We start from the raw sequence: 19,776 nt of genomic DNA on the forward strand, positions 1-19,776 counted from the left end.
AGAAATACCATCACTCTTGGTCCGAAAGCCGATAATCAGCCCTTTTTGCAACTCCGATAAATCGCCTCTTTTACCCATGACTGCAACAAGTGATGTGTGTGCAGACGGCCTATTGCCCACCTTATATACCCACCAAGCCTGCGCACGTCATGTGACGTACTTCAAGGGCTACCCGCTGCCGGCGTAACATGCAGGAGGTGGTCATAATAATGTGACTTGACCATGTATGTAAGGGGTTTAAGGGGACATTTACTAAGCAGTGATAAGAGTGGAGAAGTGAGCCAGTGGAGAAGTTGCCCATGGCAACCAATCAGCACTGAAGTAACATCTATAATTTGCATACTATAAAATTATACAGAGCTGCTGATTGGTTGAGGAGGAAACTTCTCCACTGGCTCACTTCTCCACTCTTATCACTGCTTAGTAAATGTCCTCCTTAATATCATAATAATATTTCTCTAACGTCCTAGTGGATGCTGGGGACTCCGTAAGGACCATGGGGAATAGCGGCTCCGCAGGAGACTGGGCACAGCTAAGAAAGAATTAAGACTACTTGGTGTGCACTGGCTCCTCCCACTATGACCCTCCTCCAGACTTCAGTTAGAATCCTGTGCCCGGCCGAGCTGGATGCACACTAGGGGCTCTCCTGAGCTCCTAGAAAGAAAGTATATGTTAGGTTTTTTATTTTAGAGTGAGATCTGCTGGCAACAGACTCACTGCAGCGAGGGACTAAGGGGAGAAGAAGCGAACCTACCTAACTGGTAGTAGCTTGGGCTTCTTAGGCTACTGGACACCATTAGCTCCAGTGGGATCGACCGCATGGAACCGGCCATTGGTGTTCGGTCCCGGAGCCGCGCCGCCGGCCCCCTTACAGAGCCAGAAGCAAGAAGAAATCCGGAAAATCGGCGGCAGAAGACATCAGTCTTCACCAAGGTAGCGCACAGCACTGCAGCTGTGCGCCATTGCTCCTCATACACACTTCACACTCCGGTCACTGAGGGTGCAGGGCGCTGGGGGGCGCGCCCTGAGAAGCAATAAATACACCTTGGCTGGCAAATATATCACAATATATAGCCCCAGAGGCTATATATGTGATAAATACCCCTGCCAGAATCCATAAAAAAGCGGGAGAAAAGTCCGCGAAAAAGGGGCGGAGCTATCTCCCTCAACACACTGGCGCCATTTTCTCTTCACAGTGTAGCTGGAAGACAGCTCCCCAGGCTCTCCCCTGTAGTTTTCAGGCTCAAAGGGTTAAAAAGAGAGGGGGGGCACTAAATTTAGGTGCAATATTGTTTATACAAGCAGCTATTGGGGGAAAAATCACTCAGTTATAGTGTTATTCCCTGCATTATATAGCGCTCTGGTGTGTGCTGGCATACTCTCTCTCTGTCTCCCCAAAGGACTTTGTGGGGTCCTGTCCTCAGTCAGAGCATTCCCTGTGTGTGTGCTGTGTGTCGGTACGGCTGTGTCGACATGTGGGATGAGGAAGGTTACGTGGAGGTGGAGCAGAGGCCGATAAATGGGATGTCGTCCCCTGTGGGGCCGACACCAGAGTGGATGGATAGGTGGAAGGTATTAAACGACAATATCAACTCCTTACAAGGCTGGATGACGTAAAACAGCTGTGGGACAGCCAGCTTCTCAGCCCGCGCCTGCCCAGGCATCTCAAAGGCCATCAGGGGCTCAAAAAAGCGCCCGTTACCTCAGATGGCAGACACAGATGTCGACACGGAGTCTGACTCCAGTGTCGACGAGATTGAGACATATACACAATCCACTAGGAACATCCGTTACATGATCTCGGCAATAAAAAATGTGTTACGCATTTCTGACATGAACCCAAGTACCACATAAAAGGGGTTTTATTTTTGGGGAGAAAAAGCAGCCAGTGTTTTGTTCCCCCATCAGATGAATGAATGAAGTGTGTAAAGTAGCGTGGGTTCCCCCAATAAGAAACTGGTAATTTCTAAAAAGTTACTTATGGCGTACCCTTTCCCGCCAGAGGATAGGTCACGTTGGGAGATATCCCTTAGGGTGGATAAGGCGCTCACACGTTTGTCAAAAAAGGTGGCACTGCCGTCTTAGGGTAGGCCACCTTGAAGGAGCCTGCTGATAAAAAGCAGGAGACTATCCTGAACTCTGTATATACACACTCAGGTTATATACTGAGACCTGCAATCGCCTCAGCATAAATAGTGCTGCTGCAGCGTGGTCTGATACCCTGTCAGATAATATTAATACTCTAAGACAGGGAAAATAGTTTGCTAACATAGAGCATATTAAAGACGTTGTCTTATATATAAAGGATGCACAGAGGGATATTTGCCGGCTGGCATCCAGAATTAATGCTATGTCCATTCTGCCAGGAGGGTATTAGAAACCCGGCAGTGGACAGGTGATGCTGCCTATAAAAGGCACATGGAGACAGGTGCGGTAGGGGCGCGTCTCGGGAACTTCAGGGACCAGTGGGTTTGCCCACAGGTGGATCCCTTGGTTCTGCAAATAGTATCACAGGGATACAGGCTGGAGTTCGAGGCGACTCCCCCTCGCCGTTACCTCACCTCAGCCTTGCCTGCTGCCCTCGGAGAAAGGTAGTACTGGCGGCAATTCACAAGCTGCACTTCCAGCAGGTGAAATCTAGGTACCCCTCCTTCAACAAGGTCGGGGTTACTATTCCAAAATGTTGTGGTACCGAAACCAGACGGTTCGGTGAGACCCATTCTAAAATTGAAAGCCTTGAACACTTATATACGAAGGTTCAAGTTAGAAATGGAATCGCTCAGGGCGATTATTGCAAGCCTGGAGGGTATCACTGGACATCAAGGATGCTTACCTGCATGTCCCTATTTACCCTTTTCACCAGGAGTACCTCAAAATTGTGGTACAGGATTGTCATTACCAATTCCAGACGTTGCCGTTGGTCTGTCCCCGGCACCGAGGTATTTACCAAGGTAATGGCCGAAATAATTATCCCGTACTTGGACGATCTCCTTATAAAGGCGAGGTCCAGGGAGCAGTTGTTCGGCGGAGTAGCACTATCTCGGGAAGTGCTACAACAGCACGGCGGAATTCTGAATATTCCAAAGTCGCAGCTGGTTCCTACGACGCGTCTACTGTTCCTGAGTATGGTTCTGGACACAGAACAGGATAAAAAGGTTTTCTCCCGGAGGAGAAGTCCAAGGAGTTGTCGTCTCTAGACAGAGACCTCCTAATACGTATACAGATGTCGGTGCATCAATGCACGCGAGCCCTGGGAAGGATGGTAGCTTCTTACGAAGAAATTCCATTCGCTAGGTCCCATTCAAGGATTTTCCAGTGGGATCTGCTGGACATGTGGTCCGGGTCGCATCTTCAGATGCATCGGCGGATAACCCTGTCTCCAAGGGCCAGGGTGTCGTTGTTGTGGTGGCTGCAGAGTGCTCATCTTCTAGGGGGCCGCAGATTCGGCATACAGGACTGGGTCCTGGTGACCACGGATGCCAGCCTTCGAGGCTGGGGGGCAGTCACACAGGGAAGAAACTTCCAAGGCTATGGAAAAGTCAGGAGACTTCCCTACACATAAATATTCTGGAACTAAGGGCCATTTACAATGCCCTAAGTCAGACTAGACCCCTGCTTCAACACCGGCCAGTGCTGATCCAGTCAGACAACATCACGGCGGTCGCTCATGTACACGACAGGGCGGCACAAGAAGCAGGATGGCGGTGGCAGAAGCCACAAGGATTCTCCGATGGGCGGAAAATCATGTGTTAGCACTGTCAGCAGTGTTCATTCCCGGAGTGGACAACTGAGAAGCAGACTTTCTCAGAAGACACGACCTCCACCCGGGAGAGTGGGGACTTCATCCAGAAGTCTTCCAAATGATTGTACACCGTTGGGAAAGGCCACAGGTGGACATGATGGCGTCCCGCCTCAACTAAAAGTTACAAAGATATTGCGCCAGGTCAAGGACCCTCAGGCGATAGCTGTGGACGCTCTGGTAACACCTTGGGTGTACCAGTCGGTGTATGTGTTCCCTTCTCTTCCTCTCTTACCCAGGGTAATGAGAATAATAAGAAGGAGAGGAGTAAGAACTATACTCATTGTTCCGGGTTGGCCAAGAAGAGCTTGGTAACCAGAACTCCAAGAAATGATCTCAGAGGACCTATGGCCTCTGCCGCTCAGACAGGACCTGCTGCAGCAGGGGGCCTGTCTGTTTCAAGACGTACCGCGGCTGCGTTGACGGATGGCGGTTGAACGCCGGATCCTGAAGGAAAAGGGAATTCCGGAGGAAGTTATCCCTACGCTATTTAAAGCTAGGAAAGAAGTGAACGCTAACCATTATCACCGCATATGGCGGAAATATGTTGCGTACTGTGAGGCCAGGAAGGCCCCAAAGGAGAAATTTCAGCCAGGTCGATTTCTGCATTTCCTACAGTCAGAGGTGACTATGGGCCTACAATTGGGTTCCATTAAAGTCCAGATTTCGGCTCTATCGATTTTCTTCCATAATGGAACTGGCTTCACTGCCTGAAGTTCAGACATTTGTCAAGGGAGTGCTGCATATTCAGCCTCCTTTTGTGCCTCCAGTGGCACCGTGGGACCTCAACGTGGTGTTGGGTTTCCTAAAGTCACATTGGTTTGAGCCACTCAAAACCGTGAATTTAAAATATCTCACGTGGAAAGTGGTCATGCTTTTGGCCTTTGCTTCGGCAAGGCGGGTGGCAAAATTGGCGGCTTTGTCATGCAAAAGCCCCTATTGGATTTTCCATATGGATAGGGCAGAATTGAGGACTAGTCCCCAGTTCTTCCTAAGGTGGTATCAGCTTTTCACTTGAACCAACCTATCGTGGTGCCTACGGCTACTAGGGACTTGGAGGACTCCAAATTACTGGACGTAGTCAGGGCCTTGAAAATTTATGTTTCCAGGACGGCTGGAGTCAGGAAGACTGACTCGCTGTTTATCCTGTATGCACCAAACAAGATGGGTGCTCCTGCTTCAAAGCAGACTATTGCTCGCTGGATTTGTAGCACAATTCAGCTTGCGCATTCTGTGGCTGGCCTGCCGCAGCCTAAATCTGTAAAAGCCCATTCCACGAGGAAAGTGGGCTCTTCTTGGGCGGCTGCCCGAGGGGTCTCGGCTTTACAACTTTGCCGAGCTGCTACTTGGCAAACACGTTTGCAAAATTCTACAAAATTGATACCCTGGCTGAGGAGGACCTTGAGTTCTCTCATTCGGTGCTGCAGAGTCATCCGCACTCTCCCGCCCGTTTGGGAGCTTTGGTATAATCCCCATGGTCCTTACGGAGTCCCCAGCATCCACTAGGACGTCAGAGAAAATAAGATTTTACTCACCGGTAAATCTATTTCTCGTAGTCCGTAGTGGATGCTGGGCGCCCGTCCCAAGTGCGGACTGTCTGCAATACTTGTATATAGTTATTGTTAACTAAAAGGGTTATGGTTGAGCCATCTGTTGAGAGGCTCTGTTATGTTCATACTGTTAACTAGAGATGAGCGGGTTCGGTTCCTCGGAAACCGAACCCGCCCGAACTTCCCGCCTTGCTCGGTTAACCCGAGCGCGCCCGAACGTCATCATCCCGCTGTCGGATTCTCGCGAGGCTCGGATTCTATCGCGAGACTCGGATTCTATATAAGGAGCCGCGCGTCGCCGCCATTTTCACACGTGCATTGAGATTCATAGGGAGAGGACGTGGCTGGCGTCCTCTCCGTTTATAGAGAAGAGAAGAAGAGAGTGAGACTAGAGTAGAGAGAGACACAGTAGTAATTTTGGTGAGCATTAGGAGGAGTACTACTACTTGCTGAAGTGATAGATAGATAGTGTGACTGTATAATGTATATCTGACTTGTGGGGGAGACACTGACAGTGGGGAGCAGTTAGAGTCTGAGAGCAGGACTCAGGAGTACATATAACGTACAGTGCACACTTTTGCTGCCAGAGTGCCACACTGCCATTGTGACCACACTGACCACCAGTATAATATATATTGTGATTGTCTGCTTAGGAGTACTACTTGCAAGTTGCTGATAGTGTGACCAGTGACCTGACCACCAGTTTAATAATCACCACCAGTTTAATATATATATATATATATATATATATATATATATATAATTGTATATAATATATATATAATATTGTATACCACCTACCCGGTTTTTTTTTCTTTCTTCTTTATACATACTACTATAGTAGCTTACTGTAGCAGTCTGCGGTGCTGCTGAGCTGACAGTGTCCAGCAGGTCCGTCATCAGTCATTACATAATAAATATATATACCTGTCCGGCTGCAGTACTAGTGATATTATATATATATATATATATATATATATATATATATATTAATTTCATCTCATTATCATCCAGTCTATATTAGCAGCAGACACAGTACGGTAGTCCACGGCTGTAGCTACCTCTGTGTCGGCAGTCGCTGGTCCATCCATAATTGTATACCACCTACCCGTGTTTTTTTTTCTTTCTTTCTTCTTGATACATACTACTATAGTAGCTTACTGTAGCAGTCTGCGGTGCTGCTGAGCTGACAGTGTCCAGCAGGTCCGTCATCAGTCATTACATAAATATATATACCTGTCCGGCTGCAGTACTAGTGATATTATATATATATATATATATATATATTAATTTCATCTCATTATCATCCAGTCTATATTAGCAGCAGACACAGTACGGTAGTCCACGGCTGTAGCTACCTCTGTGTCGGCAGTCGCTGGTCCATCCATAATTGTATACCACCTACCCGTGTTTTTTTTTTTTTTTCTTCTTGATACATACTACTATAGTAGCTTACTGTAGCAGTCTGCGGTGCTGCTGAGCTGACAGTGTCCAGCAGGTCCGTCATCAGTCATTACATAATAAATATATATACCTGTCCGGCTGCAGTACTAGTGATATTATATATATATATATTAATTTCATCTCATTATCATCCAGTCTATATTAGCAGCAGACACAGTACGGTAGTCCACGGCTGTAGCTACCTCTGTGTCGGCAGTCGCTGGTCCATCCATAATTGTATACCACCTACCCGTGTTTTTTTTTTTTTTCTTTCTTCTTGATACATACTACTATAGTAGCTTACTGTAGCAGTCTGCGGTGCTGCTGAGCTGACAGTGTCCAGCAGGTCCGTCATCAGTCATTACATAATAAATATATATACCTGTCCGGCTGCAGTACTAGTGATATTATATATATATATATATATATATATATTAATTTCATCTCATTATCATCCAGTCTATATTAGCAGCAGACACAGTACGGTAGTCCACGGCTGTAGCTACCTCTGTGTCGGCAGTCGCTGGTCCATCCATAATTGTATACCACCTACCCGTGTTTTTTTTTTTTTCTTTCTTCTTGATACATACTACTATAGTAGCTTACTGTAGCAGTCTGCGGTGCTGCTGAGCTGACAGTGTCCAGCAGGTCCGTCATCAGTCATTACATAATAAATATATATACCTGTCCGGCTGCAGTACTAGTGATATTATATATATATATATATTAATTTCATCTCATTATCATCCAGTCTATATTAGCAGCAGACACAGTACGGTAGTCCACGGCTGTAGCTACCTCTGTGTCGGCAGTCGCTGGTCCATCCATAATTGTATACCACCTACCCGTGTTTTTTTTTTTTTTTTTTTCCTCTTGATACATACTACTATAGTAGCTTACTGTAGCAGTCTGCGGTGCTGCTGAGCTGACAGTGTCCAGCAGGTCCGTCATCAGTCATTACATAATAAATATATATATACCTGTCCGGCTGCAGTACTAGTGATATTATATATATATATATATATATATATATTAATTTCATCTCATTATCATCCAGTCTATATTAGCAGCAGACACAGTACGGTAGTCCACGGCTGTTGCTACCTCTGTGTCGGCAGTCGCTGGTCCATCCATAAGTATACTAGTATCCATCCATCTCCATTGTTTACCTGAGGTGCCTTTTAGTTGTGCCTATTCAAATATGGAGAACAAAAATGTTGAGGTTCCAAAATTAGGGAAAGATCAAGATCCACTTCCACCTCGTGCTGAAGCTGCTGCCACTAGTCATGGCCGAGACGATGAAATGCCAGCAACGTCGTCTGCCAAGGCCGATGCCCAATGTCAGAGTACAGAGCATGTAAAATTCAAAACACCAAATATCAGTAAAAAAAGGACTCCAAAATCTAAAATAAAATTGTCGTCGGAGAAGCGTAAACTTGCCAATATGCCATTTACCACACGGAGTGGCAAGGAACGGCTGAGGCCCTGGCCTATGTTCATAGCTAGTGGTTCAGCTTCACATGAGGATGGAAGCACTCAGCCTCTCGCTAGAAAAATGAAAAGACTCAAGCTGGCAAAAGCACCGCAAAGAACTGTGCGTTCTTCGAAATCCCAAATCCACAAGGAGAGTCCAATTGTGTCGTTTGCGATGCCTGACCTTCCCAACACTGGACGTGAAGAGCATGCGCCTTCCACCATTTGCACGCCCCCTGCAAGTGCTGGAAGGAGCACCCGCTGTCCAGTTCCTGATAGTCAGATTGAAGATGTCAGCGTTGAAGTACACCAGGATGAGGAGGATATGGGTGTTGCTGGCGCTGGGGAGGAAATTGACCAGGAGGATTCTGATGGTGAGGTGGTTTGTTTAAGTCAGGCACCCGGGGAGACACCTGTTGTCCGTGGGAGGAATAGGGCCGTTGACATGCCTGGTGAAAATACCAAAAAAATCAGCTCTTCGGTGTGGAAGTATTTCAACAGAAATGCGGACAACATTTGTCAAGCCGTGTGTTGCCTTTGTCAAGCTGTAATAAGTAGGGGTAAGGACGTTAACCACCTCGGAACATCCTCCCTTATACGTCACCTGCAGCGCATTCATAATAAGTCAGTGACAAGTTCAAAAACTTTGGGCGACAGCGGAAGCAGTCCACTGACCAGTAAATCCCTTCCTCTTGTAACCAAGCTCACGCAAACCACCCCACCAACTCCCTCAGTGTCAATTTCCTCCTTCCCCAGGAATGCCAATAGTCCTGCAGGCCATGTCACTGGCAATTCTGACGAGTCCTCTCCTGCCTGGGATTCCTCCGATGCATCCTTGCGTGTAACGCCTACTGCTGCTGGCGCTGCTGTTGTTGCTGCTGGGAGTCGATGGTCATCCCAGAGGGGAAGTCGTAAGCCCACTTTTACTACTTCCACCAAGCAATTGACTGTCCAACAGTCCTTTGCGAGGAAGATGAAATATCACAGCAGTCATCCTGTTGCAAAGCGGATAACTGAGGCCTTGACAACTATGTTGGTGTTAGACGTGCGTCCGGTATCCGCCGTTAGTTCACAGGGAACTAGACAATTTGTTGAGGTAGTGTGCCCCCGTTACCAAATACCATCTAGGTTCCACTTCTCTAGGCAGGCGATACCGAGAATGTACACGGACGTCAGAAAAAGACTCACCAGTGTCCTAAAAAATGCAGTTGTACCCAATGTCCACTTAACCACGGACATGTGGACAAGTGGAGCAGGGCAGGGTCAGGACTATATGACTGTGACAGCCCACTGGGTAGATGTATGGACGCCCGCCGCAAGAACAGCAGCGGCGGCACCAGTAGCAGCATCTCGCAAACGCCAACTCTTTCCTAGGCAGGCTACGCTTTGTATCACCGGTTTCCAGAATACGCACACAGCTGAAAACCTCTTACGGCAACTGAGGAAGATCATCGCGGAATGGCTTACCCCAATTGGACTCTCCTGTGGATTTGTGGCATCGGACAACGCCAGCAATATTGTGTGTGCATTAAATATGGGCAAATTCCAGCACGTCCCATGTTTTGCACATACCTTGAATTTGGTGGTGCAGAATTTTTTTAAAAACGACAGGGGCGTGCAAGAGATGCTGTCTGTGGCCAGAAGAATTGCGGGACACTTTCGGAAGACAGGCACCACGTACAGAAGACTGGAGCACCACCAAAAACGCCTGAACCTGCCCTGCCATCATCTGAAGCAAGAAGTGGTAACGAGGTGGAATTCAACCCTATATATGCTTCAGAGGTTGGAGGAGCAGCAAAAGGCCATTCAAGCCTATACAATTGAGCACGATATAGGAGGTGGAATGTACCTGTCTCAAGCGCAGTGGAGAATGATTTCAACGTTGTGCAAGGTTCTGCAACCTTTTGAACTTGCCACACGTGAAGTCAGTTCAGACACTGCCAGCCTGAGTCAGGTCATTCCCCTCATCAGGCTTTTGCAGAAGAAGCTGGAGGCATTGAAGGAGGAGCTAAAAGGGAGCGATTCCGCTAGGCATGTGGGACTTGTGGATGGAGCCCTTAATTCGCTTAACAAGGATTCACGGGTGGTCAATCTGTTGAAATCAGAGCACTACATTTTGACCACCGTGCTCGATCCTAGATTTAAAACCTACCTTGGATCTCTCTTTCCGGCAGACACAAGTCTGCTGGGGTTCAAAGACCTGCTGGTGACAAAATTGTCAAGTCAAGCGGAACGCGACCTGTCAACATCTCCTCCTTCACATTCTCCCGCAACTGGGGGTGCGAGGAAAAGGCTCAGAATTCCGAGCCCACCCGCTGGCGGTGATGCAGGGCAGTCTGGAGCGACTGCTGATGCTGACATCTGGTCCGGACTGAAGGACCTGACAACGATTACGGACATGTCGTCTACTGTCACTGCATATGATTCTCTCCCCATTGAAAGAATGGTGGAGGATTATATGAGTGACCGCATCCAAGTAGGCACGTCAGACAGTCCGTACTTATACTGGCAGGAAAAAGAGGCAATTTGGAGGCCCTTGCACAAACTGGCTTTATTCTACCTAAGTTGCCCTCCCACAAGTGTGTACTCCGAAAGAGTGTTTAGTGCCGCCGCTCACCTTGTCAGCAATCGGCGTACGAGGTTACTTCCAGAAAATGTGGAGAAGATGATGTTCATTAAAATGAATTATAATCAATTCCTCCGTGGAGACATTGACCAGCAGCAATTGCCTCCACAAAGTAGTACACAGGGAGCTGAGATGGTGGATTCCAGTGGGGACGAATTGATAATCTGTGAGGAGCGGGATGTACACGGTGATATATCGGAGGATGATGATGAGGTGGACATCTTGCCTCTGTAGAGCCAGTTTGTGCAAGGAGAGATTAATTGCTTCTTTTTCGGTGGGGGTCCAAACCAACCCGTCATTTCAGTCACAGTCGTGTGGCAGACCCTGTCACTGAAATGATGGGTTGGTTAAAGTGTGCATGTCCTGTTTATACAACATAAGGGTGGGTGGGAGGGCCCAAGGACAATTCCATCTTGCACCTCTTTTTTCTTTCATTTTTATTTGCGTCATGTGCTGTTTGGGGAGTGTTTTTTGGAAGGGCCATCCTGCGTGCCACTGCAGTGCCACTCCTAGATGGGCCAGGTGTTTGTGTCGGCCACTAGGGTCGCTTATCTTACTCACACAGCTACCTCATTGCGCCTCTTTTTTTCTTCTTTGCGTCATGTGCTGTTTGGGGAGTGTTTTTTGGAAGGGCCATCCTGCGTGCCACTGCAGTGCCACTCCTAGATGGGCCAGGTGTTTGTGTCGGCCACTAGGGTCGCTTATCTTACTCACACAGCTACCTCATTGCGCCTCTTTTTTTCTTCTTTGCGTCATGTGCTGTTTGGGGAGTGTTTTTTGGAAGGGCCATCCTGCGTGACACTGCAGTGCCACTCCTAGATGGGCCAGGTGTTTGTGTCGGCCACTAGGGTCGCTTATCTTACTCACACAGCTACCTCATTGCGCCTCTTTTTTTCTTTGCGTCATGTGCTGTTTGGGGAGTGTTTTTTGGAAGGGCCATCCTGCGTGCCACTGCAGTGCCACTCCTAGATGGGCCAGGTGTTTGTGTCGGCCACTAGGGTCGCTTATCTTACTCACACAGCTACCTCATTGCGCCTCTTTTTTTCTTCTTTGCGTCATGTGCTGTTTGGGGAGTGTTTTTTGGAAGGGCCATCCTGCGTGACACTGCAGTGCCACTCCTAGATGGGCCAGGTGTTTGTGTCGGCCACTAGGGTCGCTTAGCTTAGTCATCCAGCGACCTCGGTGCAAATTTTAGGACTAAAAATAATATTGTGAGGTGTGAGGTATTCAGAATAGACTGAAAATGAGTGGAAATTATGGTTTTTGAGGTTAATAATACTTTGGGATCAAAATGACCCCCATATTCTATGATTTAAGCTGTTTTTTAGTGTTTTTTGAAAAAAACACCCGAATCCAAAACACACCCGAATCCGACAAAAAAAATTCGGTGAGGTTTTGCCAAAACGCGGTCGAACCCAAAACACGGCCGCGGAACCGAACCCAAAACCAAAACACAAAACCCGAAAAATTTCAAGTGCACATCTCTACTGTTAACTGGGTATAATATCACGAGTTATACGGTGTGATTGGTGTCGCTGGTATGAGTCTTACCTGGGATTCAAAATCCTTTCCTTATTGTGTCAGCTCTTCCGGGCACAGTATCCTTACTGAAGTCTGGAGGAGGGTCATAGTGGGAGGAGCCAGTGCACACCAGGTAGTCCTAATTCTTTCTAAGCTGTGCCCAGTCTCCTGCGGAGCCGCTATTCCCCATGGTCCTTACGGAGTCCCCAGCATCCACTACGGACTACGAGAAATAGATTTACCGGTGAGTAAAATCTTATTTTTTTTTATTTACATGCAAACTTTACGCAGTTGACTGAATGGTTGAATCCCGTTTAAAAAAATTATTTTGGAGGGAATAAGTACGCTACGCTGATGCAGGTAATTCTCCCCTGTGCATCAGTTTATGTGTGGCTGCTGCAAACGCTAAACGTTGCATTTTCAGAGAGTGCACGATAACGCTGGTATGGCCGAATTTGTCTGTTCTACACTATGCTTTGGTTAAGCCAGGTTATGTTTAACCCCGTTATGTGTGTACACTAATGTCATCTTCTTTTCTCAATTATCACTGTACCATAATCAGCAAAAAGTTGTTATAAAGAGGAAGCCTTTTTATTTTTTAATATACCGTATATACTCGAGTATAAGCCGACTTTTTCAGCACTTTTTTTTGTGCTGAAAAAGTCCCCTCGGCTTATACTCGAGTCAGTGTTTAGGAGGGACACGGAGGGCACAGCTCTCCTGTGTCCCTCCTGCGTCTCCGGCGGCAGAAGCGGGTCTATTAAATGAAGTGCCCGTTCGTGAGCTCTGATTGGCTCACGAACCGGCACTTCATTTAACACACACACACCGCTGCCGCCGGAGACGCAGGAGGGACACAGGAGAGCCGCGCGCTATGCCTTCCGTGTCCCTCCTTCAGAAGGCAGCGCGGGAGCGATGGAGGGTAAGTAACTGGCACTGGGAGAGCATATTTGGCACTTGGGGGGGCGGGGACATATGTGGCACTGAGGGGGCATATCTGGCACTATGAGTGCACATCTGGCACTGTGGGGCATATCTGGCACATCTGGCACTGTGGGGCATATCTGGTACTGTGGGGCATATCTGGCAGCATGAGGGCATATCTGGCACTGTGGGGCATATCTGGCAACATGAGGGCATATCTGGCACATCTGGCACTGTGGGGCATATCTGGCAGCATAAGGGCACATCTGGCACTGTGGGGCATATCTGGCACTGTGGGGCATATCTGGTACTGTGGGGCATATCTGGCAGCATGAGGGCATATCTGGAACATCTGGCACTGTGGGGAATATCTGGTACATCTGGCACTGTGGGGCATATTTGGCAGCATGAGGGCATATCTGGCACTGTGGGGGCATATCTGGCAGCATGAGGGCATATCTGGCACTGTGGGGGCATATCTGGCACTATGAGGGCATATCTGGCACATCTGGCACTGTGGGGCATATCTGGCACTGTGGGGGCATATCTGGCACTATGAGGGCATATCTGGCACTATGAGGGCATTTCTGGCACTGTGGGGCATATCTGGCAGTATGAGTGCATATCTGGCACTGTGGGGGCATATCTGGCACTATGAGGGCATATCTGGCACTGTGGGGGCATATCTGGCACTATGAGGGCATATCTGGCACTGTGGGGGCATATCTGGCACTATGAGGGCATATCTGGCACTGTGGGGGCATATCTGGCAGTATGAGGGCATATCTGGCACTGTGGGGCATATCTGGCACTGAGGGCTGTGTACGTCTAGAGCTGCATTTCCCATCCTAGGCTTATACTCGAGTCAATACGTTTTCCCAGGTTTTTGTTGTAAAATTAGGTGCCTCGGCTTATATTCGGGTCGACTTACACTCGAGTATATACGGTATATAAAACAAGTAAGAAGAGGTAAGACTGTATCTGTGTTGGGTGAGTTAGTGGAGATCCTGATATATGACATCACTCTGCTCTCAGCATCCCAGGGGTTAAAGAGGGACGATTGTGCAGTAGGTGTGGCGGCAGCACAGTAGCTGAGGGGGCAGGACTGCTGCACAGGCTTCTGCTGCTGCTGCACAGCTAGAGGAGACTGGAGAGCAGGCAGCAGGATGTATGGATCTGAGCGGAGCTCCCAGCCTGGACTGTGTGTGGAGGCTCCCCAGTAACTTACAGAGGCTCCCATGTAAGCCATGACCGTGCGTGGGTGGATTATGGGGCTCCTGATAGTGCCAGACAGAAGACTTAGTACAGGGATTGCAGCATAACAAGGTATGGAACGCTGGACCACAATACAGGTAGCAGTTGCTAATGCGTCATGTACTTTTGCAGAGTTTTATTGTAGTGCAGGAGCCCCAGCTCTCACCTCAGTGCTGTTCTCAGTTGTTTTCCATTATGGGAAACATCTACCGGAGCTGTAACCTTTTACTTGTGTTCTTGTGATGCACTGACATGTGCGGGTTCCCCATATGTGTTCTCTGTCATGTGGCTCATCTTCCTCAGTCATCACAATTAGTTACACACCCTGCTGCATGTGGCCATCACCAGAGCTTATTAAGGACTAAAGTAAATACCAAGTGTGTGTGTGTGTGTGTGTGTGTGTGTGTGTGTGTGTGTGTGTGTATGTATATATATATGTATATTTATTTTAGGATATACGTTGACTGTTTGCGGAGTTTGTGTGCATATATGCCTGCGCTGTGTATGTGTGGCAGCGATGCAGGCTGGGGGTTGTTGGCAAAACACAATGTTGCACGAGGGTTCGTGTGATGATCTCCCCGCAGATGGCTTCAGATGCATCCACTGATTTCTTCAAACAAAAATGTAAAAATAAACGTGGTAAACTGGAAAAAAAAAAACCTGTACAGACCTGTTTATCGTTTCACAGTTTGGACAATTGGAATATTTATCAGATGGGAATATAGTGGCAGGAGAGTATATACTGAGTGTATTCCTAGACTCTTGGTAGAGCAGTTCATTTGGTTTATATAGTCTGCTGGTGGTCTGTTCCAGATGTCTACTACTCTTTTACTAATGTAATCTTTTTGCAGGGCTGCAGGGTGTGATTAGTTTATTTTTTGCAGTATTACGCGACATCAACACACTGCATCAATCGTGGGTAAGCAATGTGCGTGCCACTGTGGAACTACAGGTCCCAGCAGGACAAGCTGGCATGTGTAGTTCCACAGCAGCTGGAGTGCCCACACGTTTCCTACCCCCTGGCATGGATATAATAAGTAAGAGAAGTGTATGCACTGTTACATCAGTATACGTAATGAAGAGACTTCTTCCTGGAAAGGGAACGTAACACTCTAGACCCAGATATTCTGTGTTATTATATGGTACAAAGTGTCACGTTTACCAGTGAGTTGTCTTCTTGCACTTCCCATGGTCCGTGAAGGAGATCTAAAAAATTGGATTAGCAACTTTTCATCTTTGGACTTTTGATACTTTGATACAGCGATGTGAATGCGGGATCTCTTACTGATCTCCTCTGTACAGTGATGTCCAGTAAACTGATTCATAGTAATTCAACCTGGTTGCAGGAGAAAGGGTCTTATTGCTAAAGTAATGGGAGGAATTCGGGCTTACCTAGACATAATGGGGGAAAATTCAATTGTTTGAAAAGTCAGTTGGGAGTCTGTTTGCTATCTAATGCTGCTTTTAGATCGCAAATGCCGGATCCCACCCGGTAAGAGAAACTTGTCCTTAACGGGTGGGATCCGGCATTTGCGCTCCTTTGCTGGCTTTCCGACCCGGCAATATACCGGGTCGGTTGCAATAGCAGCGGGGGTGGAGGCGGCGCTGGGAGATGAGCTCATCTCCTGCGCCGCCTCTCTCTATGCTGTGAATGGGAGCCGTGTCGCATCGGAACGGCTCCCATTCACACTGCGCCTGACCCAGTATTCAACCCGGTAATAACCCTTCTTTTTTACAGGGTTGAATTACCGGGTCTGGCGACCCGCTTATTCTGCAAAGTAGCTTTCACATTGTGTCGATACCGGGTTATTTGTGCGATGTGAAAGGGGTATTATAGACAGGAAAAAACAGACACCCAACCATCTTTTCAAACATTTGACTATCTCCCAATGGGCGGGATGTATTAACATACATCGCCGCCCCTCGCCGGTTACCGCAGCGATGTTGATCGCATATGTACTAACATATGCGATCAACATCGCGATGCGGTGACGGAGGCCCCCCGCGATACCTGTTAGGTGGTCTGCGGGGGGTCTCCGTCACCTCCCCGGGGTCCCCACACTGGCTAGATGCCGGGAAGCAGCAGCAGGCTGCCCCCGGCACCTCCTCCTCCCCCCTGCAGCCGGAAGGACGTCCGGCTGCGTTGCTAGGGGGAGGAGGACACTACCTTCCGGGTCCAGGGCAGCCTGGAGGAAGGTAAGCCAGGGGGAAGGGGGGTCGGCGTCTGCGGCGGGGGTCGACGGTGTCGGCGGGTTGCGGCGGTCGGCGAAAAGAAGCCCATAGGCTTCTATAGGGTTTCGCCATCCAGAGATGGCGAAACCCTGGACGCCGAAAACGCTGCGGTAGGGTCTTAGTAAATATGAAAATGCGGTAAAACCCCCGTTTTCGGGGTTTTTACCGCATTTTTGCTTTAGTACATCCCGCCCAATATGTGAAAAATTTAAAAAAAAAAAGTGAAATAAAAAACTTGAACTGTAGAGAACAAAAATATATGCTTATATAGTTTTAATCCTACAATGGGTTTAATATGGATTTAATGACACAGAGGTCTATTTACTAAGCCTTGGATGGAGATAAAGGGGACAGAGATAAAGTAGCAGCTCCTAACTGCCATGTTACAGGCTGCGGGGCAGATGTATTAACCTGGAGAAGGGATAAAGAAGTGATAAAGCGGTGATAAGTGCAAGGTGATAACACATCAGCCAATCATTCAGGATTTGAAAAATGACAGTTAGGAGCTGATTGGCTGGTGCGTTATTACCATGCACTTATCACCGCTTTATCCCTTCTCCAGGCTTAATACATCTGCCCCATGTGTTTGAAAATTGACAGTTAGGAGCTGATTGGCTGGTACTTTATCTTCGCCCACTTTATCTCTCTCCAAGGCTTAGTAAATAGACCCCACAGTCTTGCTCCTCACATACCACAACCCCGATATACACCTATTATCATTTCACATTTAATGCACAGGACTGGAGATCTTAAAGGTTTACGACTGGTCCTGTTTTATTTACTAATGAGCTGCTCCCACACTAAAGATAATACCCCCCCCTTCTCACACACACACACACACACACACACACACACACACACACACACACACACACACACACACACACACACACGCACGCTCATCTCCCAGAAGAGGGACCTAATTTTAGCGAGCCGTGCCTGGTCCTCCCCTACCGGTCTGCTTCTCCATCACTGCACTTCTCACTGATCTACAATGATAAGGAGGAACGACCAACGATTAACATACAAGTCAGGCCAATTTGCATGTTATCCGAACTGCAGCAGCCTCTTCCAAGTGACCCCAGAGTGGCTGGATCATAACTCCATTGCAGACAAGGATACTGGGACACAATTTGGCTACGACCCTACTCTACCCAGACATTGACAATTTGGGGTTGTGGTTTTGCTTGAAAGAAGTTTACAGGATTACAAACACTTGTATTTATATATATATATATATATATATATATATATAAACCCTGTAAGTAATGTGGATGCAGATGGCTCTTAGTGATGTCATAACTCAGTTCATTATAAACTAGTTACTAGCCCATCAATATAATGGAACAACATAACAGTAATGTCAGGGCCACCGGCTGTGCGCGCCCAATAGAGCAACACTTGAATTGCTCCATCGGGCGCCATCTTTTTGCTGCCGGCATGAAAACACTTGAATTCCCCCCATGAAGGTGAGGTGCAGCGTTAGCCTTTAATTATAATACCTGTGTAATACAAGACACAACTTAAAAGATACTATAGATCGTAGTCATTTTCTGAGCCGCAACAGAATGCCAATACCACAGCTTACACTAGAGGGCGCATTACTATAAATGTATACTGTATATAGATAGCCTTTTAATATACTATTGTACAGTGTGTCTCGCAGGTGTGAAATATCATACAAAGCATGTTCACACAATAATAAACAAGCCTGCATTGTTGTATTCACTATTCTCTTAATGCATTGTTGTTACCTGTTCCTAATTTCCAGAGGCTCTCTCATGTTTTTCACTATTGTTTCAAGTAGGCTTTTGTTCCTGTAATTGTCTTATTTGATATATTTATGCCCTCATACATTCAGCAGCTGAAAACCAGGACAGTTTAAGGCAAACAGTCTGCAGAGCACTTATTAAGCAAATTATCAATGTAATTTTTATTAGTATCTGTTCTTTATTGCATGGTAGCGCTTGTATTACAGTGCGTTCACTGGTGCTCAGTGGTTGCGTCACGCTGGGCTGCAGAGTCTTCTTTCCAATAGTGTGCGATATACCTGTCCAGTCTGCTGACACAGGGGTTTATTTTTACTAAGCCTTGGAGAGAGATAAAGTAGACGGAGATAAAGTACCCAGCCAATCAGCTCCTAACTTTAATTTTTCAAACTCAGGGGTCTATTCATGAAACAGTGAAAAGTGTGGAGAAACGAGCCTGTGGAGAAGTTGCCCATGGCAACCAATCAGCTGCTCCGTACAATTGTACAATATGCAAATTATAAATGTTACTTCGATGCTGATTGGTTGCCATGGGCAACTTCCCCACTGGCTCACTTCTCCAATCTTTTCACTGCTTCATGAATAGACCCCTAAGTTTGAAAAGTGACAGTTAGGAGCTGATTGGCTGGTACTTTATCTCCGTCTACATTATCTCTCTCCAAAGCTTAGTAAATAGACCCCTGAGTACAGTAAGGGAAGCGGGACCTGCACCTGCTGCTCTAGCCGCCAGTAACGCGCGATACGGCTGTCTGGTGTTACGCGCTATATTGAACCCCATATGAGCACAATATAAGTTGCTGGGGAGTCATCCAAAGACCTGTAGCCTATAGGTATAACTCATGTGGCCAAGCTCCAACAAGCTCAGGGACAATTATGGGGATTGCAGTGCTAAATGTTATTGTGGTTAAAGTAGGCGATATTATTAATATATTTATTTGTACTTTTCACCAGAGTGTAGAATATTTCCAGCAATAGTAAATACAGGGGGAGCAGACAGAGGAGTTGTGGTTACCCACATGTTGTGTTCTGCAGTTCTCTCCACTTATCACAGATACATGTGGCTGTGTCTCTCTTTATAGGGTGTTTTATTTCCCAGCAATGAGCAGAAGTTCTGTAATCCTCCAGGATTTCCAGGTACTTTCCATGCAGCGGCTGAGTGCTCCGTATCGCTTCCTCTCTGTCGTG

General features: G+C 47.3%; 1 protein-coding gene across 5 annotated transcripts in view; it reads left to right on the plus strand.

The window, feature by feature from the left end:
- Positions 1–19,776, plus strand: part of PDZD2 (PDZ domain containing 2) — a 559,801-nt gene that overhangs the window by 355,653 nt on the left and 184,372 nt on the right. Inside the window, exon 1 of one of the 5 annotated variants that reach the window (XM_063959289.1) lies at positions 14,455–14,662. The exons of the other annotated variants lie outside the window; for them this stretch is intronic. The gene's annotated coding sequence lies outside the window, so the exon portion shown is untranslated. Of the gene's footprint in view, positions 1–14,454; positions 14,663–19,776 lie in introns of those variants that run through there. 5 annotated transcript variants of the gene reach the window in all.

Source organism: Pseudophryne corroboree, chromosome 1 (genome assembly GCF_028390025.1).
Source record: "Pseudophryne corroboree isolate aPseCor3 chromosome 1, aPseCor3.hap2, whole genome shotgun sequence".
NCBI classification, from domain to species: domain Eukaryota; kingdom Metazoa; phylum Chordata; class Amphibia; order Anura; family Myobatrachidae; genus Pseudophryne; species Pseudophryne corroboree.